Source organism: Petaurus breviceps, unplaced genomic scaffold (genome assembly GCF_028583685.1).
Source record: "Petaurus breviceps papuanus isolate PSGF00001 unplaced genomic scaffold, PetGlider_PUasm1.0 181, whole genome shotgun sequence".
Lineage (NCBI taxonomy): Eukaryota > Metazoa > Chordata > Mammalia > Diprotodontia > Petauridae > Petaurus > Petaurus breviceps.
Window position 1 is genome coordinate 18785868 of NW_027185784.1, and position 16166 is coordinate 18802033.

Here is a 16166-nt window from a genome sequence, read left to right on the forward strand (position 1 = left end):
AGATCCTTTAACATTCCCTTTTCTTCTGTTATTTATCCACAATGAAAGTTCAATGTCAGAAGTCTCAGAAAAAGGTTTTTTTTACTTCACAATCAAGGATTAAAATAAAAAATAGTTTGTAAATATATTCATTCTGAATGAATAGCTTAGCTCTTGCACATAAGTTTACTGGAATTTTTTTTTCAGAGTACATGGTGGTGTGGTAGCCCAAGACTTCAGCTAAAAATTAGCAAAAAAGCATTTCATTAAAGACAGAGAAAAATCAAAATGCAGGTGGCAGGAAAAGTGTCACTACCAAAAGCAGTTTCATAAGATTATAGCTTTTGAAGGGACCTAAAAGATCAGGTTGTGAAACCCTCTAATTTTCGGAGGAGGAAATTGAAGCTTCTTAAGGCTAAATGATTTGCTCAAGGCCATATAGGTAGTAAGTCACAGAGCAGGAATTTGAACCTAGGACCCCTGACTCTAAATCCAGATTTCTTTCCACCACGTCTTGCTGCCTTGTCACTCCCAAACTCAACAAACTCTAGTGGCTCCCTATCACTTCCAGGATCAAATACAAAAACACCTTTCTGGTGTTCAAAACCCTTCATAACCTAGGTTCCTGCAACTACCTTTTCAATCTTTTTATGCCTTACAGCCCCCACCAGTCAGGTACCCAGTGACAATGGCCTCTTTAATGTTCAGGAATGAGACTCCATCTCTCAGTTCCACAATTTTTTTTCTGGCTGCCTCCCATGCCTGGAATTGGCCCTTCTCATCTTTGCCTCCTGGTATCCCTGGCTTCCTTCAAGTCCTAGCTAAAATCTCATCTTGTACAGGATGCCTTCCCCAATCCCTCTTAATTCTAATGCCTCTCCTCAGTATGCTGTACATGGCTTGTTTGTACATATTTGCTGCTTGACATCTCCCTCATTAGATTGTTTTTCCCAAGGGCAAAGACCATCTTTTGCCTTTCTTTGATTCCCCAGCGCTTAGCATAGTACCTAAAACAGCTTTAGCCCAATACCTGAAACAAAGTAAGCACTTAATAAAAGCTCATGGACTATTTCATCATTTTCATTTGTTCCAGGCTTCACAATTATTGTTATAATCAAACTTGCAAAAAATCAAAATTCAACTGGTAGAAAGCAAGGGAGAAGGGAAAAAGTGGAACTGATAAATCAGGCAGTGATCAGGAATCTACCTTATGATGCCACTAAGGTCATTCAAAAGTACAAGGAGTAAATGTTCAGTATTGCAAATACCCCAAACTGGCACTTCTTTTTATTACAAGAACTAAAAAATTTTTTTAAAGAAATTTCAGATATTTGGCACAAAGGCAAAGTGTCTACATGTTGCAGCTAAGGAAATACTGCAAGCTTTGATGTTTCAGTTAATAGTTGTTTTACAAAAGTTGATAACTACTTTCTTCAAAAATTTACTCTGCCAAAAGCAGTAACCCAACACACTTCTATTTTCTGATTCAGGTAAGATATGTAATCTAATTACCTTTTGCTTTTTCTTAACAGAAAATAACTTTTTTTCATTTCAAAATTGAATACATGGGTCAATACAACAAAAGTTTAATTTCTGCTTTCCTGTTCAGTCCACCTTTTTCTAAATACTCAAGATCAACAAGCATTTATTAAGTGCCCAACTATGTGCCAGGCGCTTTGGTACGCATTGAGCATACAAAGACAAAAATAATCCATCCTTCCCTTCAAAAACCTTAAGAATTGCTAAAGAAAAGATTAGCTTCCAAATTATTACTATATCTATAAAAACGCAAGGCCTCACTCTTATCAATATGAGATACAGAAGATATAAACCACCATCATCACAAGTCATCTAACGTACTTAAAATTTGAATTCTATAGTTATCAATTTTTTATTTTTTTAAAAAAGGAAAAATAGTAACCTAATAACCATAAAGTAACCTTCAAAAGTAAGCTGCCCACACAAATAATTCTAAACTGATACTCAAAAGATATAATCCCCCTGCCCCAAAGTCAAGTTTTCTTACCAAGTAAGCTAATAGGGCTTTTCCAAGTTGCAAAAAGATTCACCAGTGATAGATGATTCCCTCACAGGAAAAGTTTTGATAAGCAGTGCCACAGTGTATAAACCTTATTTCTTTTATAATTTCCATTTTGAACCTCTTCTCCCTGCCTTGCCAAAACACTGTGAAAAAGGAATGTCTGTCAAGATCTGTTTCAATCTACCACAGTTGCAAAAATTGACATGGTTTCATCATTTCGTGAGAAACCACTTAAAAATGCACATGTAAAAAATTAAAGGCCTTTGAACAAAGTTTTGAACAAAATTCTTTTCAGAAACCTATGAAATTTCTGTATAAATCAATGTGCTTAACAGTAACACATTTGCAGCCTTTACAATTTTTTTGCATTTTTTTACAAATTAAAAGAAAAATTAAACAGAAGATAAAGCTCCACCATCATTATCTTTTATGTGAAGATGAAGAATCAAACACATTACTAAGCCTTATAAAATCAAAATGGGGATTTGCACACAAATTTTTTCCAAACATTACTAGGCTCTCATAATTTTTACAATTTTAGAATGTTAACTAAGCTTTTTCCAGTACATGTTCTTCCTGTGTGGTAAAAAGCACTTGAGTCTAGTCTAGAAGAAGAAATCCTCTGGGCAAATTATATAGTGCATTTTAGTTATGATGTTTAAGGAACTGTAGAAATATCCATGTAACCCAATTCCCTACATTCAATAATCTTTAATCACTGAAGTTGGATTCTGTCATTTTCCTCTCAAAAAGTCCTTTACTGATAAAAGTTAATTGAATCTTATTCCTAGTCTGAAGTCAAGTTTTTGGCTTATGAAAAAAAGGCACCTTAACCTAATGGTGTCTTTTTTAAAATTATGAAAATCAGTAAAACAAAAACATAGCCACATAAAACTGCATTCATAAAAACAGCTGATATATGTTTGGAAATCACTTCATTTATATTTTCTCATTTGAGCCTCACCAGGTACTACAGGAGGTAGTTCTGTAGCACCAGATTAAAGATGAAGAAAGTGAACTTGAGAAATTTAAGAGACCATTGAAGACCCTGATGATATAACTAGTGTCAAAAGGTTACAAACCCAGGGAATGCCTCCTGACTGAGTTCAGGTCTCTTTTCTACTACCTGATGCTCTATCCATTCTTTTAAAACTGTCATTTAGGGCTGGGGGGAAGGGGGTGAATATGCCTTTAAAGAAACTGTATTACCTGTACCAGTACAAAGAAGCTATGCACCACCAATAAGAACTTATAAGATTATTTTCATATCAAAATTTTCCCATTCAGGTAGTTCATTATTAAGCAATAAGTTATTTATTTTACACAAAAATGTTTGCATGTTACCACCAGTACAAACATTATGATTTGGTTTACATCCTTCTGAAATTGAAGGATATATGGAAGCAATTTCATTTTCCTTTAAGTTCCACTATGAAACTACATTTGTCTCAACCTCTAGAAGTTTTAGTTGGAGGCAGTATAGAAACCTAAATTTTTTAAACTACCCTACTTTAAATTATTTATATTTATCATGCAACTTTTTTTGAAATAATCTATTCATCTCAAGGACAGAACTAGTAAGAATTCCTGCACTCACAGAACATGCCCCAACTGTTCAAAGAAAAACATGACAAATATGTAATGCCTGAAAATAAACTATATGATGATGTTTTAGAAATCCAATTTACTACTCCCAAACAAAATGAGATATTAAAGTCCTTAGCTATCCAACAGAAACTCACTTTAAATGTAGAACACTAAAACTAAGAATTTGTAATATTTATAGGTAAGAAAAACAAAGCAGAGGGAAGGTAAGTTACCATCAAATTCTTAAAGAATATATTTAATGGAGAATCAAAGAGAAAAGACTTAAAAAAGAAAACGGCCAAATTACAGCACACCTCTCACCACTCAAAAGTAATATTCTCCTAGAAGAAACTACTTGTATTTCAGTCAAGCTTGACTGACAAACATTTTTAAACCTGTCAGTGTATAAGGTTTGTTTGTGAATTGGAAAGCTTTCCATTGCACTATCAGGAATAAACCAGATGCAAACAATATGCTTGACTTCCAATACTGATGATCAATTTTATTATCATGATCCTACCCCAAAACTAATCATTATTTCAAGGAAACTGCAAGATATAATAGTTTCTCCATCAACTTTCATCAGTATTTTAATGATAGAGGGTGGAGACAAATTAGGAGCCTGAGGGGTTGAAAAGAAAAAAGAGGTTAAGAAAAAGATTAGCTTAGTCTAACTTTTCACTTCATTTTTTGCCACAAATGCCAGAGCTCCGAATATTGTGATGAATACAGGATTGTCAGGGTCTGCCTTTTAAAATTAAATTGAAACCAACATCACACAGAGATTTGGATGTAAAGCAAACTTACTAAATATTTGCTTGTGAACTACTTTAGAAAGTAAAAGATATACTAACTGATGGACATCATAACTTCCAACCTATTTTCTAAGGATACTGTTTAAATATAAAAGACCACATCACAGACTACTTCGCTTTCATCTGTTAATTCTGTATGATTACAGCAAACTCATCTAAAATGCAAAGTCCTTATATTATTTTTACTTTCCATTTTTGTTTTTCTAAAAACACTTTTATAGGAGCTAACCACACTCCCTCCAAACTATCTGTCCTTTTCACTAAGTCAGTTTCACTGACAGTGCAACCAGCACCAGTGCATAGATACGGTTTTATCATTTCTCTTAACCTAGCCCCACCATCAGGTTAAACACAAACAAAATAAACAAATCTCTGTTAGATTTTTCAAGAAAAACTATTCTGTTCAGATTACTGCCATATTATTAGTTAAAAGAAAAAGAGTTGTTATTAATTCCCCCCCAAAAATACAACTACTAACTAAATCTAATTTTAACTACAGAGAAAATTTCCATCCAAATCCTAAATGAACTAGATAATTGACAAATTAAACCATATTTCCAGACTTCCAGTCACCTAGTCAGCTGTCAATTATGGAAGGGAATACAAGGAAAAATACGAAGTAGTAATCCAAAAATCATTTCTATTTAGCTTGGCAATGCTTGTGTGTGTGCCAGTTGCCTTCTTTTGTATCATTTGGGGTAATATTTTGAATAATTTACATAATCTGAGGATATATCAAGTGGATGAAGGAGAGGAAAATCAGAAGCACACTAGATAGGACAGCAGTCTAAAATGAAAAGATTTGTCAGAGACTGGTAAAAGCAGCTAATGCACACATGGATAATTGAAAGTAAAATGAAAAGACTGCTATACTAAATTTAAAATTTTAGCAATCTGTTTAAAATTTCCCAAAGTGGTTATACTGTCATTCAAATCCCCAGTTCTTTTACTCCCTAAAAGTCCCAGTAAGCATGGCCAAACACGGGGCATCCTCCCTTCAGGAACTAAAGATTTTAAGACATTGACTAAAGAAATAGGGAGAAATAAAAGCAGCCGGGTTATGGAGAAAAGAGGTGGGGGAGGTGAATGACCTGCAGCTTTAAAATAGTTAAGGGACTAGATTAAAATGACATAAGTGCTTAAAGGGTAGCATGGGCCAGGAGTGGAGTCCTAGAAAGGTTGTGAATGGGCAGCAGCAGCAGTTATCCCGGGGCAGGTGTACCAGTGTGTTGGCTGAAAGCAGCAGCTCCAGGGCGTCAGAAGAGGTAAGGGGTCCACGTCTCGAGTGACGGCAGTGGGGAAATACCAAGTAGCAGCCTTGGCCGTGGAATTAATGTGCAGCAAGCAATAGGAGTGAGAGTGGAGGTGATGTTAGTTACAGGGATGGGGGCGCGAGGGCTCTGGGGAAGGGCTGAGACCAAAAGCAGAGGGAGTTTGGGGAAACATGCAGTATCAGCCCCTAGTCGTCTGTCCCAAAAAGAAGGCAGGGGAGAAAAGGGGGGGGGGGGGGGGAGCTAGATAGGCTCCCCCCGTGGAAGAGGCTTTCTAAGGAGGCTCAGTTCGCCCCAGCCTCCTCCTCTTGCTGCTGCTACTGCTGCTGCCGCCGCCTCGCTCCCTTTTCCTGGTGGAGGCTGCTGAACCGAAGGGGGAGGAAGAGAAGGAGGAGGAGGAGGAGGAAGAGGAGGAGGAGGAGGGTGAAGAAGAGGCAGGGGGTGGGGTATGTGTTGGGGGGTGGGGGGGCGGTGCGGCCTGCACAGTCCCCACGAAGCCTCCGCGCTCTCGTAGCCGGCCAGCCTCCGGCTCCCCCTAAGCCCAGCCCCGCAGACACCCACCCGCCTTCCGCACCTCGCTTTCTCCTCCTCCCGAGCCCACGGGCTGGCGCGTCCTCGCAAACGACTGCTGAGCGGCTGCCGGGGGAGGCCTCGTCGGGACCGGGCTGGATGGCTCCTCAAAGTCCGACCTTTATGGCTGAGAGAGGGACTCTCGGCTTTCCGTGGGTTCCACAGCCGGACGGGCCACCATCTTACATTAGGGTAAGACTGCTCCGGCCTCTCTTGCGCAGGCGCACACGGACCTAGCCGGGAAGGGGGGAGGGGGGAACCGCGGTAGGAGAAGGAGGTGGCTCCGACTCGTCTCGCTGCACGCCGGGAGTTGTAGTGCTTCGGAAGCAACGGCCCAGTTGCAGGCCGGGAATTGAAGTTCCCCTCCCTATCTTCTTTTCCTTCTTCAGAGGGAGAACGGGTGGAGTAGTGGGCAGATCTCACGTGGCTTCCTAAACTGCTGACTGCCCCGGCCTTTCCCTATCCTCCCCGCGAGCGTGTAGCGTTCAGTGTCATTTGTCTGTGGTTTTTTCTCTGTTTGCTGAAATGCAGCGAATCAGGGTTGCCCGTGGCATCCGGGAGCAAGTTGCCAAAACTGGGAGAAAAGATATAGCCTACCCCCGCTCGTTCACCCCAGAAAATGGGAGGATCACAGGGGAAATCGGGACCGAATGAGAAGCTAACATTAAAAACCGAGCGCTAGGGGTGGTCTATGATGCCAGGTCCCAGCTGAGCAGGATTATCACTAGAGCTGAATTTATGCGTACGGAGCGTGGGCGAATAAATAGTAACAGTTAAAAAATGTCTCCCCCTTTACACCTAAGCTATAGTCAACGTTTCCTCATTTTTAGCGATAATGACAAAATACAAAATGTTCTCGTTCGGATTCTTCCGGAGCTTAAAAGAAAAGCTAGCTGCACATGCAGAAATATGTGAATTGACGTGCAAGCACTCGAGAGCTCACTTTGCCAAGTGAGTGGTGGACCTGCGGTGGACCAGACTGTGCTTCTGGTCAAACTATTGCGCTCCGCTCTTTTGCTCATCTTTCCCCCTCTCCTCCCAACCTGCCCAGGAAGCTGCAAAAATGGCTAGCCTCGTAAAAGTACTCAGGACTCAAAAAAGTATCCAATTCAGACTCCCCTACCGTTTGTGACTCCAGCACCCTAAAACGAAGGTTCAGCAGTATCTTCTGCTTGCCTTTGTGATACTAAATACCGGTCCGTGGTAAAGCACAAGTTCCAAATCAGCTTCCGCCTAGGTAACTCTTGCCTGGCTCTCTCAGGCTCCCCCTTCTGTAAATAGAAGTGACGCGACTTAGGTTCTCGAAGGCTGAAACTGTCTGGCTTTTTTTTTTCTGTTCTCAACTAAAAAGAGACACAGAATTATAGAATTTCACAGACAGGAGAGATATAAGAGATAATTTAATCCCACCCCTTCTCTTTACAGATGGGCAAATTATGTGTCAATTTACATCCCTCAAAGGAGAGTATTACCATCGTCATAAGAGTGAGAAAAAATTTTTGAAAAGTTGAAAAAAGCTTCCTTAAGAAGGTATACAAAATGTAAGATATAATTAGTAGATGCACAATAAATATTTGTTGACTGATGCAATGTTTGGAAAGTACTTTGAAAGGTTTTTTTAAATATATATGCTAAAATTGTGTATGATTAATGGTTAAAAGTATCAATTTTTTACCACAAAGTGAGTATCGTGTTGAAAGAACATCCTCCTTTAACATTCAACCTATTTTCCTTTTTGCTTCAATCAGTAAAGTAAGAGAAATGTACTAGTGACCTCTCAACCAAGTGAAATCCTCCTGCCCACCCATCGTCAATTTGACACTTTTAATCAAGTACGAAGGCTATAAAGATGAGAAGAAAGACCAGTCCTTTCTTTCAACTTTCCTTCCCTGATTTCCCCCGCCAAAAGTGAGTTTTCTCTACTTGGAATTCTCTTTGTACTTTATATCTTATGCATTTTTACACTCTCCTTTTTTCTCCCTCCAAATCTGTGCTTTTATTGGTGGAGGGAATGCCCTTGAGGATAGCCCCTCTATGAATTAGAGCAAATTTAGGCTAGCAACTTTAGAACCTTAGAAAGTTGCCTGGGGGCACTGTGAAATTAAATATCTTCTTTGAGACCACTAGGAAAGGAGTCAGAACATGAATCCAGGTTTTCTTGACACTGCCTCTTTTTTTATTACATATGTATATAAATGTCTCCTTTTGTCTTCCAGGAGCTTAAACTCTATTTGGGAAGATGGGACATGGTCAAAGTATCAATAGTACATGGCATCATAAACTACATCTTTTCATAGTACTACACACCCCATGGAGAACAAGTTCGAATTGTGTCTTATTTATCAATTTATCCTGCTCAAGGCCTAGCACCTTGCTTTGCTCAAAGAAAGAATTCAGCAACATTTTTTAAAGTGAAATTCTCTTTTCCATTTCCTTTCCTTTTTTTCTGGTTCCGTTTTCCTCTTCCTTCTCTCCTTCCCATTCTTCTTTCTTCACTATCACTGGCACCCACAGGCAATTCTAGTAGCTTTGCTAAAAACATTACCAACAACCCTCTATAAAGTCAAAGTTTAAAAGGGACCATCGATCTTAATAATGCAAAGACTGTGTTGTCCTTTCAGAGTTCTGTTTTGGCGGCATATTATAGATGCACAATAATTGTTTACTACTCAAAGGAATGTATCATTAAAATGGAAAAGTACTCAGAGTCTCCTCCTGTATATCATAACAAGTAAGTTTTGTCTTACCCATGATATAATTAGCCATTTCAAAGGACCTTTCCAGTTCTAAATTCTGTTGCTCTACGGATTGGAGAAGAGGCATTGAAATTATAATTGAGCAGGCAAGGAAATGCTGATATAGGAGGGACAGACTCAGAAGGAGCAAATTAAGGTTAGAATCATAATTTTTAATGCTGTTATTTCTTAGCTACCTCCAAAATTGAGAGAGAAGGGTTTAGAGTGTACATTAATTTCAAAAATGGTAGAATGAATTGGTTAGAATACATATAAATATTTATGAAATATTTCCTATTCTCTCAGACTCTAATGTGTCTGTGACTTTGATCTGGGTTCTTTCCCCAGGACACAGAGCATGACCAATCCATGCCTGCCCATCCTGTATGACTCTTCACCATGTTTTCCATTCATGAAATAAACATGTTTATCATTATTTAACAACAAAAATGCCATCATGATAAAGACTAAAACATCTAATAAACCATACTTTTAACAGAACAGCTTAATAACAGAATCATAAAATAATCAGCCTGGAGGCCTGATCATCTGAAATCCTCTGAATGTCTAAATCAGAGGTTCTTAATTTGGGGTCTGTGAACTTTGTTTTTAATACTTTGATAAATATATTTCAGCATAATTGGATTCCTATTTATTAGTATGTATTTTATTTTATTCATTGAAAAACATTACCCTGGAAGGGGACCATGCTACCAAAAAAAACAAAAAAACAAGGTTCAGAATCCCTGGTGTAAATAATCATGAACAGGTGTTATCTATTCTCTTGCTAATCTCCAGAGAGGAATTTCAAACCCGTCTCTGAGTTTTGTCACCCTTAAAATTAAAATGCTCCTTTTAATAAACATAACAAAATAACAAAAGTTTAATAACAAAAGTGTTTCCCCTTCTTCCACTCTTTGTTTTCTCCTTGTTTGATCTTCCATATACGTGAAGAGAGGGGGACTCTATCTGCAGTCCCTTTTTATAATTTTCTCTTTCAGTTCTACCTTTTTTCATAGAATCTCCTTCAGGATGATTTTCTTGTTGATAAAAATAAGAACATAGGATTTAAATACAGCAAAAACCAACAGAATTTTTAGACCCAATAAAATATAACCTCCTTGATAGTAGGGATTGATTGATTTTTGTCTTTGTATCCCTAGTGCCTAGGACAGTACCTTAAATATAGAAGGTACTCAATAAATGTTTGTTAAATTTAATCTAGCACCTTTTAAAATGGATAATTTGTAAACCTTAGCTAGCAGAATGGAGAGTTTTTTTCTACAGAAATATAATCTTTATTCAAAACTGAGAGGCACTTTGGTATAGTGAATAGGGAACCAACCTCAGAGTTAGAAAAATTGGGGTTCAAATCCAACCTTTTACTCCAGGCAAATAACTGTTCCAGGTAGTTCTCTAAGGCTACAAAATGAACATACAGGAGCTAATCTTTATTGCTAGAAGGCATTTCCTCTTTGGAAGTTTCCTACACCAATGAAATCACAATTTCTATTAAAAATGTATAAACTAAATGATGTCCTTTAGGCACATCAAGGAAGTTAATAGAACCAATGAGGGAATTTTTCTTTGCTATTCATTATTGTCCTTAAATGTTTATCCCCAATTTTTTTTCTTATCTGCCATTGGATGAGGTAGGATTAGTGTCTTTGTGTGTGTGGATGTGTTATTTAAATTTATCTGAGTTGAATTTTGTTCCACCATGTCCAGTATTCTAGTTTCTGAACTTCTTTGTATGCTCTTTATTTTCTCTGTAAGGTCACAGGACTAAGACAGACTCAGAGGTGGTATCAGAGGTTACTAATCCAAACTGCATCTGACCCCAAATCATTGATTCAACTCCCTAACAAGTGATCTCCTAGCCATCATTTCTTAAATCAAAAGGAAACTCACTATCCTTAATTCTACTTTTGGACAATTCTAACTGCTAAGTCTTTATTTGTATCAACTGTCTTCAACCTAGTTCTATAGTTTGTGACCAAGCCGATAAAGTCTAATCCAAAGTTTACTGACAATTTACCATATCACATAGTGTTATCTGCTCATGTAATCATTATTATTAATCATTTTTAATGTTTACAGTATTGAATATCAGATGAAGGGTAGCTAGGTGGCACAGTGGATAGAGAGCAGGGTCTGGAGTCAGAAAGACTCATCTTCCTGAATTCAAATCTAGCTTCAAACACTTACTGGCTGTGTGATCCTAGGCAAGTCACTACTTGCCTTAGTTTTCTCCTCTGTAAAATAAACTGGAGAATTAAATAGTAAATCACTCCAGTGTGTTTGCCCAGAAAATCTCAAATGGGGTTGAGACACAAGTGAAACAATTGAACAACTACATCAGATGAAACACAATTTCAGATGTTAAATGCAATTCCCTTCCACCTTCCTTACTTCCTCTAATGTTAGGATACTAAAGAACACCTTGTCTTCACTTAACACATTCATTTTAAAAAGTTTTATAAGTATTTTACAGGTACTTAATCCTATTTTTGATGATTTCTAGAGAGATCACCCCACCCTCATCTATAAGATTCTGTTATATTTGAGCAATTTTGGGATCACCATTTCTGGAAGCTTTGAATAGGATTTGAGAAGGACTTGAAAAAATGAGGGAGGTGAATTGAATAACAAAAAATAAAAATAAAACACATGCCTGAGAATTGAGGAATGGTTAAATAGATTATGGTATATGTGGTATATGATTGCAATGGAATATTACTGTACTGTAAGCAATGATAGATAAAAAAATTTCAGAAAAATTGGTGAAAACTTGAATATAGAAGAACCATAAGTAGATCTGAATAAAGCATATCTAAAGTGCAATATGCACAATAACCACAATAATATAAATAAAGTAAACAATTAGAAGACAATAAAATCCTTATGAAATACAGAAGAAAATATTGGTACTAGCAGAGAAGGAGACACCTAGCTAAGTGACTTCTGAACCCTTTTCCAGGAATGTACTTCAGGATCAAATGAGATAATCTTTGTAAAGCACTTTGCCCTGGGTGTGGTATGTAGTAGGTACTTAATAAGTGCTTGTTCTCTCCCTTTCCACCCCCCCCCCCCATCCACACCCCTCTGGTGGAGAAGAAGGGATTGTTTGGGATTGTTATTAAGATGAATGAAAGAAAAGTATAACAATGCTTTTTTGAAGTAATAAAATTATTTGGAAAAAAGAAGGTAGTTTAGGACAAAAGGAAAACCAAGTGATAAGGGACATTCATAAATGACTCACTTATACTGAAGAGATTACCCACTAAGAAGGTTAGGGTTGCTCTGGAGAATTTGATTCGAATATTCTCAGCCAAAGAAAAGTAAAATTTATTAAAAGTTTGCTTGCATTAGACACAGAGTAAGTCTGTGCTAGGTCCTTCTATGACACTCTCACCCTTCTATAGCATTCTGTGGTCCTCTCACCCTACTATGGTGCTCTCACAAACATGAAGACAAGACAGGGTCTTATATACAGAAGATTGTAGGAGGAATCTAGGGATGGTCTAGGAGAGAAGTTTGGGGAGGGTCTTCAGGAGGAGTTAATGAAGTCAATGGATGATTCAGAGTGGAAAGTCTCTGGAGACTACAGACAATGGTGGGCTAGGCCAGTTCAAGGGTGGACCATATTTTGATAGGTGGGAAGTCTAGTAACAGAGGGTGGAAAGTCTGGTAACAGAGGCTTGGGCTCAGCCACAATGTAAGGTTTATTGCCTCTTGCAAATGCTTCATCAAATGGGATGATTTAATCAAGAGTCCAAGGGAGGTTCCCAGAGCCTGTACCTCAAGGACTCAAGGATAGCTCCAAGGGGCTCCCAGAGCCCATACCTCATCAATACCAATGTGATTAATGAGTATAATAAGTGAGAACGAAAATAGACAAAGCCAGTCATTTTAAGAACTCCTAATAAAATTTGCCCTGAAAATATACAAATTACTTCAGAAATTATGGTGAATTATTTACAATTTTTGCAGTAATTTTCATATATTTAAGGTTCTAGATTGTGCATTTTGTAACTAATTTAATAGATGAGTGTTCTTGAGTGGCAGTGGAATATAGCTATTCTGTGAATAGTTCCTGGCAAAAGTAAGTTCTTAAGAAATAAGCATTGTATTGTTAAGCATTATTCATTCATTCATTGGATTGAGATCTGGCCTCAGAGGCAGGAAGACCTAGAGTTTAAAACTCTCTTCTGACACAATTTTACTGTGTGACTTTTGGCAAATCACTTAACCTATCAGTTACACAGGCACTTTAAGACTATAAGAATAGGTAGTCATCTACTATGGTATCTCCTCGTCCTAAGTTCCCTTTACCAATGAAATCATAGCTTCAGTCAAAAAAATAAATTGTTCTTGCTAAAGAATATCTATAAATACAAAACATGAAAAATATTGATAAGTGGCTACTGAAAGGGAATGCTTTATCCTGGAAAAGTAGGCTTGTAGCGACAAATCTACAGGTATAATATCTGTTGGATATATTGCCTCACAAAGGAGACTTCCTCCACTCCACCCTCACCCACAGAGTACATTCCTGGCAAAGAGTTTTTAAAAATCACCTAGGAGCATGATGTCACTGTCCACATTTGTAGTTTACCCTTCATCACCAATAAATTTAACTCTGATATCATGGTACAGCATTATCTGTTGTATTTGACCAGAATGTTGTCTTTTTATTATGACCTTTATGTAATTAAAGCTATTGTGTATGTGGATGGACCCAACTCAACAAGACATTTATTGTTTATGTGCTAGACCCTGATGGCAGGGGAATGGAAAGGGAGGAGAATACAAAGACAAAAGTGGAAAAAACTGTCTGTCTTAAAATGCTTACATTCTACTAGGGCTTAATAGGTACTTAGATAAGTCAATTTAATATAATCTGAGAAGGGAGGAAGCACTAAGGATAGAGGGGATTAGAGAAAGCTTCAAGGAGGAAGTAAAGTGAACCTGGAATAAAGTAATCTTTCTTCCATATTCTGAGAGACTACCTTCCAGGAATTGGAATTCCTGTGTGTAAATACACAGGAATGAGAGATATAATGTTCAGTTGCAAAGAAAAATTAGAAGTCCAGTTTGGCTCTATATAGCATATCATATGAGGGTGGTTTAAAGTAACTGCAGATGTTTGTCATGAGAAGACATGAGATAGGGAAGGAGTAGACATATGAAAATTTTCTTTAAGTATTTGAAAGACTGTCAAGTGTAAGAGGATGTAAACTTGTTCTCCTTTGCCCAAAGACAGAAGTAGGAGCAAAGAGTGAAAGTTCATGAGAGGCAAATTTAGGCATGATATAAAAACTCCTTAATAATGAAAGTTATTCACCAATGGAATATACTATCTTGGAAGGCAGTGGTTCTGTCCTCAAAAGAGGTCTTTAAGCGAAAGTTGAATCTGACCAATTGTGTATATTTTCACATGTATCTGTACTCTCAGGCCTCCTAGGTACTTTTCAATTAAGATTCTGTGATTTTCTGATATCTTCTTTCTGATATTTTCTGATGATTACCTTGGTGTAATGGAAAGTGCATTGGATTCAGAATCAGAAAACCTGTGTTCAAGTCCCAACTCTGCCATTTATTTTCTCTGTGAATTCAGTTTATTTCTAAAATGAGGAGGTTAAATGAGGTGATATCAAAAGTTTCTTCCAGTTCTCAACAATGATTTTATAATGCTAAATTATTTCTCCTCTCTGGACATCACTTTACTTCTCTGTGAAATATTGAGGTTAGATTAGGCACTTTCTAAATTCCCTTCCTTCTCCAAACCCTTTGAACATCCTGCACTTGACCCAATGTGGCAAAGATTTTCTCTATCACCATGGACAGCACCTGCTCTAAGCCTCTGTATATTTTAAGCCTTTCTCTCCTTCCTTTACTTTCAGTCAAGCTGCCAAGGAATTACCATAGTGGGTCAGATTTACATTCCATACAGCCAGAAATTCTTCCCATGATAGAAGGTCCAAGGGAAACTTTGCAAGTGGGCATGGTAGTCCTCTGACACCAACTTCAGAAGACTTGGAACATATCAAAATAGCTGGATTCTCCTTAATAATGCAGTATGATTAGTTGCATATTAATTTCCCTAAACCCTTACAAAATTATTTGTATTTCTTAGGTTCTATTACCTTTTGAGATAGCCCCATAATTTGACTACCCTCTGTGTAAAGCAAACAGTATTTCATTTTATTTGTCATCTGTAAAGGAGATAATAATAGCACCTACCTCCCAGGGTTATTTTGAGGATAAAATGAAATGATATTTGTAAAGTATTTTACAAACCTTAAAGTACTATATAAATGCTAGCTATCATTATTCTATACCTATCATTTTTCCTAAACTCAACTCTCTCAAGCTTCAAGGAGGTACTTCTACTTCTAGCCTACTAAGATTGAACCAACAAGTTCATGTTCATCCTTTTTTCACTATTCATTATTTTGTAGACTTCTGTCAAATCTTCTTTCAGTTTTCTAGCCCAAATTTTGAATCTGTTCTCAAATAGTAGTCACTCCTTTCCTCCCTCCCCATTTCCTTAATCAATTTATTTTCCCTTCTCTGAACTGTCTCCAGTTCCACTGTATCTTTCTTGAGGTGCAACTGGACTATGGTTTTGCATAAGGATACAATATTGTTTTCAGATTCATTTCTAACAACCTTATTGATGATGCCCAGTATTTTTTATAGAGTTAGGGAATGTAAAATCTGGAAGATAACATAAAAATTAGCTACCAAGATACCCTCATTTTGAAGGAAATATCTCATGGCAACTTTATCACACTGACTTCCATCAATGTATAATTGTTGCAAGATGTTGTGATACAGTAGAAAAAACAGTCTTAGAGTTAGGAAAATTGCACTCAAATCCCAGCTCTGTGAACTATCTGTATGACTTTGGATAAATTATTTAAATTCTCTGGATTTCAGTTTTCTCATCTGTACAACCAGAGGGTTGGATTAGATGACCCCTAGGGTTACATTTAGCTCCAAATCCACGGTTCTTTGATCCCTGTGAATTTTTCTAAGGTTATAATTGAGAGTCTAAGATCCAGGATCCTGTCAGATTAGGAAGGATGTGCTATGTATGATTCCCCCAGAAAGAAGATGTCTCAAATTACATTTGTCCTGTCAAATATTATCCTTGATAAAT

At 37.4% G+C, this 16166-nt stretch overlaps 1 protein-coding gene across 4 annotated transcripts in view; it reads right to left on the bottom strand.

Moving 5' to 3' along the window:
- CNOT4 (CCR4-NOT transcription complex subunit 4) overlaps window positions 1-6512 on the bottom strand; it is a 200847-nt gene extending 194335 nt beyond the window's left edge. Inside the window, exon 1 of one of the 4 annotated variants that reach the window (XM_069087290.1) lies at window positions 6268-6512. The gene's annotated coding sequence lies outside the window, so the exon portion shown is untranslated. Of the gene's footprint in view, window positions 1-6254 lie in introns of all 4 variants that reach the window. The other 3 variants (XM_069087291.1, XM_069087289.1, XM_069087292.1) reach the window with 3 other exon arrangements.
- Window positions 6513-16166: the final 9654 nt, after the last annotated feature.